The sequence below is a fragment of the Pinus tabuliformis genome, chromosome 5_2 (assembly GCF_031772625.1).
Source record: "Pinus tabuliformis cultivar Carrire ecotype Pingquan chromosome 5_2, CPIR1, whole genome shotgun sequence".
In the NCBI taxonomy this organism is placed as follows: Eukaryota; Viridiplantae; Streptophyta; class Pinopsida; order Pinales; family Pinaceae; genus Pinus; species Pinus tabuliformis.
In genome coordinates, this window is record NC_142306.1 from 234,463,262 (window position 1) to 234,476,904 (window position 13,643).

The window sequence follows — 13,643 nt, forward strand, 5'->3', positions numbered from 1 at the left end:
ACCCTGCACCTGGATACCAAGCCCTGTATGAGATGCCTGAGGGTCAAACAGGCCATTTCTTTGACTACCTAGTTACTCATCATGGCTGTAGGCCTCCACATGAGATTCCTTCTCCAGCCTATTCTCTCACTACCTTGCATGTCAACTACAACGTTTTCATGAGGGCATGAAACAGGGTAAGCAGGGGGGTGTGTGGAGTACTAAACAAGTATGTTTTTGATGATCATTTCAATGGCTTTTCAGTAGAACTTGTAAACCTTTTTGCATCATGAACTTGGAAAACGATAAAGAATTATAAAACATGTGAGATTAATATGCAAGACTTAACTGCTGACAATTTTCATTCCCTCGTGCAGGAAGGGGTGAAAACGAGGAGTTTTTGTTCCAAAGGAAAGGACAAGGACGAGGTAACTGTTGTCCCTTTGACGGGAGACTGAATGCAAACAAGGCTAAGCAGATCAAAGCAAATTGGCCCTGAAAAGGAGGTGAAGACACCAGCTCAGCGCAGGAGGGAAAAGAGATGATTAAGGATTAACGGTTCGGCGAATCCCTCGGGATCCTTGATCATGAGGGATCGCTGCTTTGCCTATTTTTATACTTAGACATATCCGCCGTCACCCATATAAAATGGATAGCATTGTTAGCTCGGGAGAGTTCGACACGATTATGCTTTTATGTAATTTCTGTTAAGATCAAAACTTTGATCATCGAGTCTCGATAAGAACTGGTTCATTGTAATTTTGTTTCATGCATTAATACAAACTTGGTCATTATTTCATCTCTGCATCTAGATTAACCTCAAGCGGTGTACCCCTGGAGGCTAAGGGCTCGGCCCTGGAGGACATTTGCTCCTGTATTATTACGATTTGATTTGTGCGTGATTTGCTTATCGTCGTTATTTGGTAATCTGATATGCTTTATAAGTTTACATCACATGCTCTGTTAAGATTAATTCATTAAGATTGTTATGGATAAAACTATTGTATTGACTCTGCATCATATTATTGTTCCTTTCAGAGTTGATTGAATATTATTAGTCATAACCAAATATTGTTACTATTTTATTACAGAGCTTTTGTGTTGTACATTCATGTTACAGGATTCATCTTGAAAGTTGTGTTCTTTACGATTGTTGGATTCAGAAGCAATGTTGTTCCATTTTGAAATGTAGACATATTCCTTTTGATTGGGACTGATGCTTAGATCAGATTACTAGTTACGTGTGGTGTGTGCGTAAATGGTTTCCAAGCACTATTCCTTAACTTATCAGTAATCAGTGCTATTCCATTAGTGTGTGTTGTTTAATATGCCTTAAGAGTGAAAGATTGATGTTTGATTATGATTAATGCATTCAAGTTAGTAGATTAAGTTTGATTACTGCTTGAGAGACTTAGTTGTTTAGCTGCTGTTCCTTTTAAGAATTGCTGTTCCATTTCAGAATTGTTGTTCCATTCCATATTTGTTGTTCGATTTCTTATTTGTCGTTCCATTTTCTTATCTGTCGTTCCATTTACTAGAATTTGTTGTTTTGGTGTGGGAGATGATCTAAGGTTGTAGTGAGCCTCGGCATTTACTGTCTGGTTCCCAGAACCGTGGTCTATTCTCTAATTTCCTTTCCATCAGTTTCCAAAGGGATGGGTTATCGCTGTCGAACCCTTGACTGATAAGTTGCCTAGTTTTCTGAGTGTGTGATTTAGTCTTTTGAAGTAGCTTAGTTGTAGACAAGCATCCATTTACTCTTTTATTTCCGAACGATGTACTACTAGCATTACTCTGACAAATGATAGCCTCAGACTGAGACACTCTTTGAAATAACAAAATGCTCCCTGATTGACATATTAATGTGAGGTAATTAGAGGTGAAAGAGACCCTTTTTATAGCTCTACAGTTTGTAGGATCCCAAAATGTACCCATACTCGTTCAAATAAGAGTTTGGCAGTTTCCTCTGTTGTGATACTCTTCTTGCAAGCCGCCAATATAGTCATCTTATAAAATATATCCACGACCACAAATACAGATTCCTTACCATGCCTGGTAGAAGGGAGGCCAGACATATAGTCCATAGAGATGGATTCCCATGGCTGGCTAGGAGTAGGCAGAGGAGTGTATAGGCCTTGCTTATTGATGTTTGGCTTGGCGATGACACAGGTAGTGTAGGATCTGATATGTTTCCCAACATCCAGTCAGAGTTTAAGCCAATAAAATTACTTTTTTAGTACAACCACAATTTTCTCAACACCAAACTGTTTTGTGACCCGACTGTAGTGCACCCCCCAAATCAACTTGGCACACTCGCTTGAAGGAACACAAAGGTGGCCCAAGTAGCATAATAATGCATCATGGAGGTGTAAATCAGGAACTTTCTTTCCATCTACCAGCATCTGGTATGTGGAGGTGAACTCTAGATTATTTTTGTATATTTGTGGCCATCCAAAGGTCTTGTGGCCACAAGAGTTGAGAATAGTAGTCAGTGCTACAACTGATGGTCTGATGAGGCAGCCTGCAACATTATTGGTGCTGCCCTTTTTGTATTTAATGTTCAAGTGGAATTGTTGCAGATATGAAGACCACTTCTCATGGAAATCATTCTGCAACTTCCCTTGTGTCTATATAAACTAAAGAGGTTGGTGATATGTGTGGCTAACCATCTCCTTCCCGTGAATGTAATGCTTCCATTGCCGACAAGCCTGCACGATGGAATACATCTCTTTATCATAGGTGGGGTACATCTAAATTGTATCAGAAAGTGTCTCACTATGATAGGTCATTGGATGCCCATGTTGGGTGAGGACTGCACCAATAGTATAGTCTGAGGAGTCTGTATTGATTTCAAATGGTTGTTGCAGGTCTAGCAGTGTGGGTATTGGTGCAAAGCAAAGTCGGTTCTTCAACTCAACGAACGTCTTCCATTGGGACTCAGAATAGGAAAAATTTTCTTTCGTAACCTAAATAGGCTAAGTGATATGGGGGAATTCCAACACGAACCTCCAATAAAAATTTGCAAGGCCCAAAAAGATACGAAGCTCTGTTAGAGTGGTCGGGGCTAGCCAATCCCGAGTGACTTGGATCTTAGTTAGATCCACATGGATGCCACACTCATCTATGATGTAACCCAAATATTGGACCTAGCTCATGCCAAATGTGAATTTATCCAAGTTGGCACACATTTTGTGTTGCCGAAGGGTTTTAAGGACTTGTCGAATGTGTTGCAAGTGTTCTTCCCAACTCTTGTTGAAGATAATGATGTCGTCTAGATAAACAACCATGAATGAGTTGGTTAAGGTCCGCAAGATGTCATCCATTAGCCTCATAAAGGTATAAGGGAAATTTTTCAACACGAAGGGCATAACCAACCATTCAAGAAGGCCTTCCTTGGATTTGAAGGTGGTTTTCCATACATCTATGGGCTCTATTGGAACTTGGTGATAGCTAGACTTCAGATTGATCTTACTGAAATATTTGGCCCCCTTAAGTTGGTCCAGAAGGTCATCAATCCATGGGATTGGATACCTATTCCTAACAATGATTTTTTTTTAGTGCCCGATAATCAATCTAGAGCCTCCATGTCCCATCCTTCTTTTGTACAAGTACAATCAATCTCCCACAAGGCGAGGAACTTGGTCAGATGTGCCCTTTTTACAGCAACTCCCAGATTTTCCGCTTGATCTCTTCATTTTCCCAAATAGAGTGGTGAAATATCAGCCCGTTGGGTAGAGGTGCTCCGAGAGTCAGATCAATTGAATGCTTGACCTGACAGTGCAAGGGTGCCCATGTGGGTGAGGAGAAGATGTCATTATTTTTCGGTTATGTTATATTCTTTCCACGACTACCCCAAGTGTGGGGGACTCACAGGGGGGTTGGTAGCCCCCCATGTACATTACGTTGGGCATTGTCAGGGTGTCACATGGGGAGTGGCTACCCCCCTATTGAGGGGTAAGCAGGAGGGTGGTAGCCCCCCTGCACAGGATCCGGGGCTCTGCTCTGGGAAAATTTTTTGGACCATATATTAGTTGAGCGAACCTACCTATGGTTTTGTGCATGGATTTCACACATGGTTTTGGGAATGATGGTTTTCTATCCATTGTGTTTTTTAGATCCGATCAAGGGAACTACGATTATGTTCTAATCCAAGGTTAATGGATTGGGGTTTGTGGATGCTTTGGCATGTATATATATGTATTGTAACATTGAAAGGAACATAGTGAAAAATCAATCTGGTAGTCCTAGTTTTGGGATCTAGGGGAAAATCTCTGTGTATATTTATTTTATGTGTTATGCTCTCACCATTGTTTATTTTCTGTTTTTAGAATTCGTATGCAAGTAATTTTTGTATGGGGTTAAAACCTACACTTGTATTCTTCTACAACTATATACACCTGCTTCTACTATGTGGAGGAACCCTTCCTCGAGAAAATGGATGTGGTTACGATCTTCCCCTTACTTTGAGAGAGAATCAGAAAGAAAACAAATTTCCCAGTCTAGGAGATGATCTTACTGCACTGCTTAGGAGAGATCAAAGAGATGGCAGTAGGTGGGGCTACCTCCAGTATCTTGTATAACTTACTACCCAAAGAAATAATAATAGAGCAGGGTCTAGACTCATATACAACATGTTGCTTCCACAAGTATCATTGTCCTAATAATACATCACAAACTTCAAGAGGAGTAACATCACACAATATGTCATCCGTGAAGGGCTTGATGTTGTACAGAAGGCGACACTGTTGGCTAATGTAGAGATCTCATCCTTCGTGAAGCCACCCAATTATATATGGTTGTAGATGTGTTGTAGGCAGTAGTCCCAGCTGCTTCACGACCTCTACTGAAATGAGGTTCTTTTGGCTCCCTCTGCCGACAATGAACTACAGTGGAGAACCTTCGCCCACAGATGTGAGTGGAATAGGAATTCCCCCTCCTCTAGATCTTTAGGCTCCATTTTCTGGACCTTGGTGGTGGCCATAGTGGCACAGAGCTCCACTCAATGATTTTTTTCCCTTTGTCATTCCCCTTGTCAGGTCCTGACTCAGAGTCAAAACATGCGTGTGACTCAGAAGTCTTCAGCTCAACCACCAGTGACTATTTGGCCTGACACTCACTTGTGTTGTGAGTGGAGCTCTTATGGAACTCACACCACTTTCCCATCTCCTTCTTTGTCTTCATGGTGTTTTTAATTTCTTGTAGCTTCGACGGGTTATCCTAGGTCGCACTACCTTGGCTTTGCCCTTTTCTCTACAGTTTGGGGGCAACCTTCCCTTACTTTGGATTCTCAGATCCAATGTCTCACTTTTTCTATTTAAACTTATGCTCAATCTTGACAGTGTATCGGTATGTCATGACGATCGAGGAGATGTCTATGAACTCCATCTCATCCTATATGTACCTGTGTATGTAGCCACGGTACTTGAGTACCAAAAGTTTCTCAAAATCCTTGATACCCAACTTCGTGCAAAGGGTATGAAAAAAATTGGTAAACTCCAACACATCTTGGTCCCTTCCCAGCCGTAGCATCATCTAATTTATGTATTTATCCTCATAGCTCCCGACAGGGTATTACTTCTCCTTGATGGCATCTCGAAACAAATTCCAAGTGGGTGAGGCCAAAAATAATGAGGGTGTGCTTTCATCCTTCTTCTCACAATAAGTTCCCCCCAGTCCTTGATGTGGGGGGCGACTTTGAGAAGTGCAAAGGTAATATTTTCCTAGCTGGAAAAATCATGAATAGAAAATATCATTCTAACATATTTAACCATTTATCGATAGTGTCTGCATCTATCTGGCCCTCAAATATGGGGATGTCAAAATTAACTTGTACCTTAAAGGGTGTGGTACTTCCAGAGTAGCTTCTGGAAGCAAATGCATTGCCCTTGGGTAGTCGCTGAAGGATATGGGCAAAGTTATCCATCATCACATTCCTTTGTAACTCAAGGGCTTCTTCGAGAAATTTTTTGAAAGGATATCCTACCCCCTCATCTTTCTTATCTTCTGCCATGGGAGGTCATTGGGATTTGTGAGGCTAGTCTTGCAAAGGTTTGACCAATTCGAGCCCTAAATTATTATATCCTGACCTCATTGGGGACATGTAAAGAAAAACAGAGAAAGAGAAGACCGCTCTAATACCACTAAAGCGAACTTAAACAGGAATGCAACAAATTACAGATATAACCATAAATATAGAGATGCAATAGAAATAACACTTCATTTCGTTAATATTAAACACTGAAATATGCTTACAAACAAAATGGAAATAAGACTAGCTTGAGCAATGGTAGCTTATCTCTGAGAAGAGATGTGGTGGCTACATGCCTCTGAACTGTGTTATAATGAGGCTCACATGCCTATTTATTATTGAGAAACAATTAAAAACCCTAAACATGCAAAAACCTAACCCTAGGAGATGAAGCGCCAAAACTATGGGCCCCGTTTGGGTGAACTGGTACATCAGCTTCCCAGGGTCGTAACTTTGGCATACGATCTCCATTTGACGTGAAAAATACCTCGTTTGAAATATGTATCCGAGGACTACAGCTTTTGAGTGGCCAACATGGGTCAAACACCCATGTTGGCCCTGGTTTTCCCAAAAAACATTGTTTAGGGCTGCAAAATGGCTCCAGACGTTCACGACCCGAAAAACTACCAAAAATAGTAAACTGTGCTACAATTAAGGAAACTAAAAAAGTGAAAGAGACAGTGGTGGGGTCCGAGTGGAATAGGCAGGTGGCCACCAACATCCACCTGGATCAATAAGTAGTTAGGAATTTTGTTATTAATTCAATGATGTTGTGTGTGGTTTTGTTAAAGATCGTTTAACAGAGATCTCATGTTGGAATAATCGTTAGTTTAATTGATAACCCTTTGAAAAAAGAACTTTCAAAGCTATAATTTATGTTGTCCTTTGCTTATCAATTTCACTAATTGATAACTACTCATGGTGAATTATCTATTGAAGATGTTAATTTTATCTTTCTTTTTTTTTTTTTTTCAATTGAAGGTTGTCAATCTAGAAGACAAAGTAGATCCAACAGAGCACAGTTGAATGTAATTTTATGTTCAACTTGAAATTATACCTTAGAATATCCACTATTGGATGAGCAACTAATTTTGTGAATGATTTATAATTGAATTTTTGTGTGTTTCTTTGATATTTGTTCTGCATATATATTGCATGGTATCTCACAAGTCGACTAACCTGGATTGATAATAAATGTATCAAATTACTATTATATAATTTTTTTGACAAGTTGCAGAAGCAATTGGATAGTTTAAGAAGATGTAGAATTCTCTTCCTAAAGAATAATATAAGAATTATTTTCAAGTTCTTTATAACCACCTCTCCTACATTTACCCCATTTCACTGTCCTGCCAAGGTAAACATGAGACAAAGAGTTACTATGAAATGACTCGGCCTCCAAGTTGCAATTAAGGAAGTGGGGCTTACAAGCTGACCACAAAATGACAACTCATAATATCCCTCAGGGCTGCAAGACACTCATGGGCCAAAGAAATACCCCAGGTGACCAAACTTTGAGTTGGGTCTACTTTTCACTTACCTATGCCCCCAACTGCATGAATGACAAGGCCTAGGTGTGGTTGAAGGCCTCCAACAACCTTCACAACACTACCTAGTGCAGTTGTGACCCAAATTGTCTAGTTTTGAGGGTGTGGTCCCGCGATCTGAGCCCGATTTCTAGGTCAGCCTCCAGACCACTGCCTAGAACTTCTTGAAACTTCTTAGAATCATTACTGACATGACAAAAAAGATAAAGATTCAAACTCGAATAAAAAAAATTGACCTAGACTGACCAGAACATACTAGGAATTTCATCAAATGCATGGAAAACATGTAAGCTAGAGGTCATGAATGCATATGTGATCATAAAAGTATGATATGCATCTAATAATCACTGATAAGGCCCTATGCACTCTCCACATAGTTGCAACAACACTTTTAGTCTATATATTCATCAACTAATCAATAGAAAAATAATTCATGACAAGATCCATAAATGATACACATCATATAACTAGCATATAACCAAAAAATAACTAGTATATAAACCATGGCAACTTAGCCCTAATATCGCCAACATAATCACTACAAATATACATGAATCATAATAGAATATTAACTCTTATTAACATATGAAAATAACAACAAAGTTAGGGACTTCCATGTACCACCCGACCATAGATTGGGTTGAACACAATCTCTCTTTTATCCAATCACTCCCACGCCATATTCCAAGTGTGAATGAGGGATCTCATGGAATGAACCAAACAAAACCAAACCATGGCTTCTAGAGGCCAAACCACCTCAATCCTCAACCAGTGATTCCGCCTCATGGTCGGACATCACTAAACCCAACCAGATCTGTCTCTACCCAAGTTGTCCAGGGCTCCAGGAACTAGTAACTCAACCCCTAGCCTTTCAAGGCTCCAAAGCATTTGTCCAACCTAGCTCCAGGGACTAGTAACTTAACCCACTAAGGGCTCCAAAGAATTTTTCCCAACCTAAGCTCTAAGACTAGTAACTCAACTGAAGTCATTCCAGGGCTTCTAGATCGTTTTTTCCAAACCACATCTATAAGGAATTATGAGCACCAATCATTAAATAATCAAGTGGAAACACCCAAAACACCATGGTTATCTAAGAAATGGAAAGACAAGGCTAAAATCATTTTCAATCGAGGCAATCCTCCATGCTAATGACAACACATAACCAAATAACCACATGCATATTCCATGTATCCATAAATCAACAAGGAAATCACACATGCAATTTATTACCTGCAAAGCAATCCAATTGTAGTTTTTGATCCATTTATTCCCTTGTACTTTCCTTTGGCTTCTTTCTCCAATCCAAGTGAAACTATAGTGATCCAAGAATGCTCCAAGAATTTTGTAAGTATGCAAGGGAAAAGTATATTTGTCAATTATTGCCACTTTTCCTTTGCCAATTTCCATAAGCCATTAATTAATCAACAATGATACCCATCACTATGGTTTTCCCAACATTTAGGTTGGAATGTGTGTCTTGTGACCTTGGTCTTATTTTTATTTACATAGGAAATCAACCAGGGATTGTTACATTCTTAATATAAACCAAGAACCGAAAGTGGATACCATTATGAAAAAAAAAGTAGTTCTTCGCAAACTCCCGCTTCAACAAGTATACTAGTTGGGCTTGAAAAAAACAATATTGCAATGCTAGAAAAAAACATATTACATATTGATTGTCACACTCTGGAGGAAGCAAAAAATACCATTCAAATGATGATATCAGTTGCGAGCTAAATTTAGTAAAGGGAAATGCACTACCATCCTACCACTAGAAAGATACTAAAGATAATGGAACATCAATAGATAGATTTGCAGTCACCCTATAGGTTGAAGCAATGGACTTCCCAATCTCTATCCAAGGTATTCATTCAACCATATCTTTCTATAGAATAGACTACATCAAAGATGATTACATTCTTGGTTTTTAGTTCCTTAAGGGATTTAGTCCGCTCATCATAGATTCAAAGTCCATGGTGTTAGTAATGAATGTAGCAAGATAAGTTGTATCTTGTCTTTTATCGTAGTTTTCTACTTATTAATTCACTAATCATTTAAAATCATTTGTATTCAACCCCTTAGTGTACACAAGCTATTTAAACTTGAAACATCAGTTGCATATTCCAAGACATATAAATAGAAAACACTTTTAGCCATATTAGAGAAACTGGTAAATAACCATACCTTTGAGTCTGTCAATGCCTTTTAGGCTAGAGAAAATTCTACTTTTCTCTTTCATTTCATCCATATGTCTCTCGCGCACGCCAAAAAGCCTCAGCTAATTTAATGAGCCCTTTTAAGATCAAGCTTTACTAAGAATAAATTTCTAAGTTGTCAGAAAAGGCTATGATAGAGCCATCAAAAATCCCTTGGTCATGTTGCAACTTCTATGTAAATAATCACTCTGAGATAAAATGAGGCAAACTCAGACTTACAATAAATTGCAAGCCTCTTAAGAAGGTTTTTTAGCCCCTCAAGTATTCTCCGCTTAATAAATCATCTCTCATATGAAAAATATCTCATCTTGTAAATCATATTTTTGTTGTATTATATTTTATTATATTTAGTGAGTTTAATTTAAAATTTGCTATAATTTTAAATATTTTAGTTATTAGTATGTGTTTCTCCCTAAGAAACCACAAGTTTAAATGCAAAGAAAGTATGATATATACACCTCTATAAATTTTAGCCATCATATTACTTTACTTTACCGCTATATATATATATATATATATATATATATATATATAACTTGCAGAAACAAAAAGTATTTATAGAAATTCTATGATCTTGTATACAAACATAGGCTAGTGTTGTCAAAGCAAAATATGAGAATCGACAAAACATAAATTGAATTTTTGAGATTCAAAATCGCAAAAAGGCACATGCTTCTCCACTAACACATCTTATATTTTTTCAAGAAATTTCCCGATAAACTCACCAACAAGGTATAACTTCCAATATTTCTTGGAAATGTAAACTATTTGAGACCTTTGTATAAACATCAAGCTGAAGATACAAAATTGCACTTGAAATTGAGAAATACAAGATGGTCGATAAACTTATTGTAAGTTCCTATGCCAAATATTGGATTCACATATATTATAACTAGCGTACTAAAGGTGGTGTTGTCAAATATTGATAAGAAATTAGGATTCAAATAATATCTTTTCATGACTCTTCACTACCCCCTTGCAAATGCACTAATAAATGGTACAATGGTACATGCCCCATCACCATCAATTGAAGAGTTGGAGCTTTTCAAAAAGATTTAGGTGGAGATCATTTATACACAACAACATCAGAAGCCAATTCGACAATGAAGAATATTAGTTCCTTCAACACATAAATCTTGCTTCATGTTCAATTAATTTGATGTTAACCCTCATGTGAGCTTAACATTAAATGATAGAGATTAAAAGAGAGCACGACGATTGAACGATTGAATATATTCCCACCATTCAATTTCCAAAATATACCTCCATATCCAAATAAATAGACTCATCTATCAATGTAATAACTAAAAGAGATTTGAATGTGACTCTTATGTAACATAATGAAATTCTTATATAACATAATGGAATATGAGATTCTAATGATGGTGGTCCCTCAATTTTGAAAGATTTTTTTTAGAGTCTAGCATTTATAAGTTAATGACAATGTGAAAGCTAATCATATTCATTATGTCACATTTCATAATATGTAATAATAATAAACAGCCAACCGAGACACCAAATTGGTGTATGAGACCCCTTTATTTGTGGGAAAGGGACCCACCTCTGCTAGCAATTTGACTACTAAATTAACTTTTAATATGAAATTAGAAAGTATTTAATTGTATTATATAATAAATTAATTAAAAATTAAAAATAAATAAAAATAAAACTTATTAATTAAGTATTTAATTTACATCATTTAGTGATGAATAATAAATATTTATTCATAAAATATTAAATATTTTGTATTTTTAAATTGGAAGCAACTTCACACACACACACACACACACATATATAACGTAAAAGAGTAGAATTTGTACACCTCTATTAAATACTTATTACTACCCTTAAAATGTATGAAATACTTGTTAAAAAAATAAAAACTTAATGCTACCCCTTAAGATTTATGATCACACCTCTGCTAAATACTTATTACTACCCTTAAAATGTATGAAATACTTATTAAAAAAAATACTTAATGCTACCCCTTAAGATTTATGATCACAGGGAATATCGACAAGTGTGAAAGATGCTTAATGATGGCCTTGGGGTTTATGAAATCACAAGGAATATGAACAAATGTGACAACACAAAACTAAAAATAAGCTTAAAGGGATCTTGCATAAAATCTTTTATGCAGCATAGAGGCATTCATTGGTTCAGGTCAATGATGATCCAAGGATGGAACTTGATAACCAAGTCGTTACTAGGCATTTTTCCTATCAAATACGGTTCATCTTCGTTAAAAATCTATAAAAAAATAACGGAGTGATTGAAACTGTAAAATTGGATCATTGCTTCATTTTCAAATTCCAATGCGGTGGACATCTTGATTTTACTAAGGATGAAAAGTGCATTTCAAGCATTTCGTGAGCAGAAAAGGTGTAGTAGTGTAATTCAGAGGGAAGGTATCAATGGTATTACCAATTTTGGATGTAAATGGTCTCTCATGTATTTAAAACATGAACTAGACATCTTGTTTTTAGAGAGAATGAATTGGCCATTTTAGGTAGGCATTTGGCGAGCAGAAAAGATGCAGTAGCACCATTTAGAGGCAAGTTATCAATGGTATTATGGAAGAATTCTTCATGGGAAAAGCCTCTCCTTGTTGGGAATTCCAATCCATCTTCACCCCGATAGACTCCTCACCCTTCTGATCTATGCCACCTTTCTCCTCACTCCAACCATCCTCAGCCCTTTCAGTCCACAAATAATTCAAGCACTTATCAAGGTCAAGCCCACCATCAATGACTAGGACTATCATAGGATGTTCTTGAAGATGGAATGCAATGACACCATAGCTCAACATCTGAAGGTCATCACCTAAGAACCCCATGTGGCCGGAACCCCTAAAAACTTTGCCACAACAGAATATGTTCTCTTCAATTTTTAGAATTCTTGGTTTGGATGCTCATTACACAAATTATGAATTTCCATTGACTTATCCTCTGTCAAGGTCTTTATCCCTCACATTACCATAGGGGGAGGTCATCCGGCTAAAACTCAAGGAGAAGGAAATAGAAACTGGTCCTTCTACCAAAAACGCCAAAGTCATCCCCACCTTTCATGCTTACTCTCCATCCGCGGACATTTCTGCAGAAGTGGTGTTTGTCAACTATGGCTCAGAATAGGATTAGTCCACCCTCAGAGACATAGGTTTGGAGTCTGGACGCTAAAGGTGCCATTGTTATCACTAAATATGGAAAAACTTCCAAAGCAGATATCATAGAGATTGTTGCAGGACCAAGAGCAATTGGAGTGGTTATATATTTTGATCCTCGATACCATGGAGAAAACAAAACACAAGGATACTATCTAGACTCTAGATGGTTTCCTCCATATGGAGTTCAACAAGGCTCCATTTATCAAAAAATTGGCGATCCTATAACGTTGGGTTGGCCTAGTCTCCCTGATTTAGAACGCTTATTAGTAGATGATCTAACAACTAAATTGCCTAGGATTCCATCGATTCCAATATAAGAAGAGGATGATACAACCATAATGTAGTGGCTCAATGGCCTGGTAGCTCTGGCTAAGTGGCATGGTGCCTTCATATCCCCTTGGTTGGGGACCAAGCTCTTAGAAAATTAATCCCAACCAACGTGTTAAATACACTGGCAGCAACCATACTTGCCAAGTAGATTTTGTTTGTAGGTTGCGAAGTTTTGTTTGCAGGCTAAAGGACATATTAAATGAAGTTTTAGTGGGAGTACAAATTATTCATTCTGCAACACACATCAAGTAATTAAGAAGGAATGTATATTTAATGAAGGGTTGGTAAAAACATCTAGGTAAATAGTCACTCTGCAACATAGAAAAACATTTTCTGTATAATCGTTCATCCTATGTCTTAATGTTTTTCTCTGTCATGTA

General features: G+C 37.6%; 1 pseudogene; it reads left to right on the forward strand.

The window, feature by feature from the left end:
• LOC149158396 (putative glutamate carboxypeptidase LAMP1) overlaps positions 1-13,361 on the forward strand; it is an 83,033-nt pseudogene extending 69,672 nt beyond the window's left edge.
• Positions 13,362-13,643: the final 282 nt, after the last annotated feature.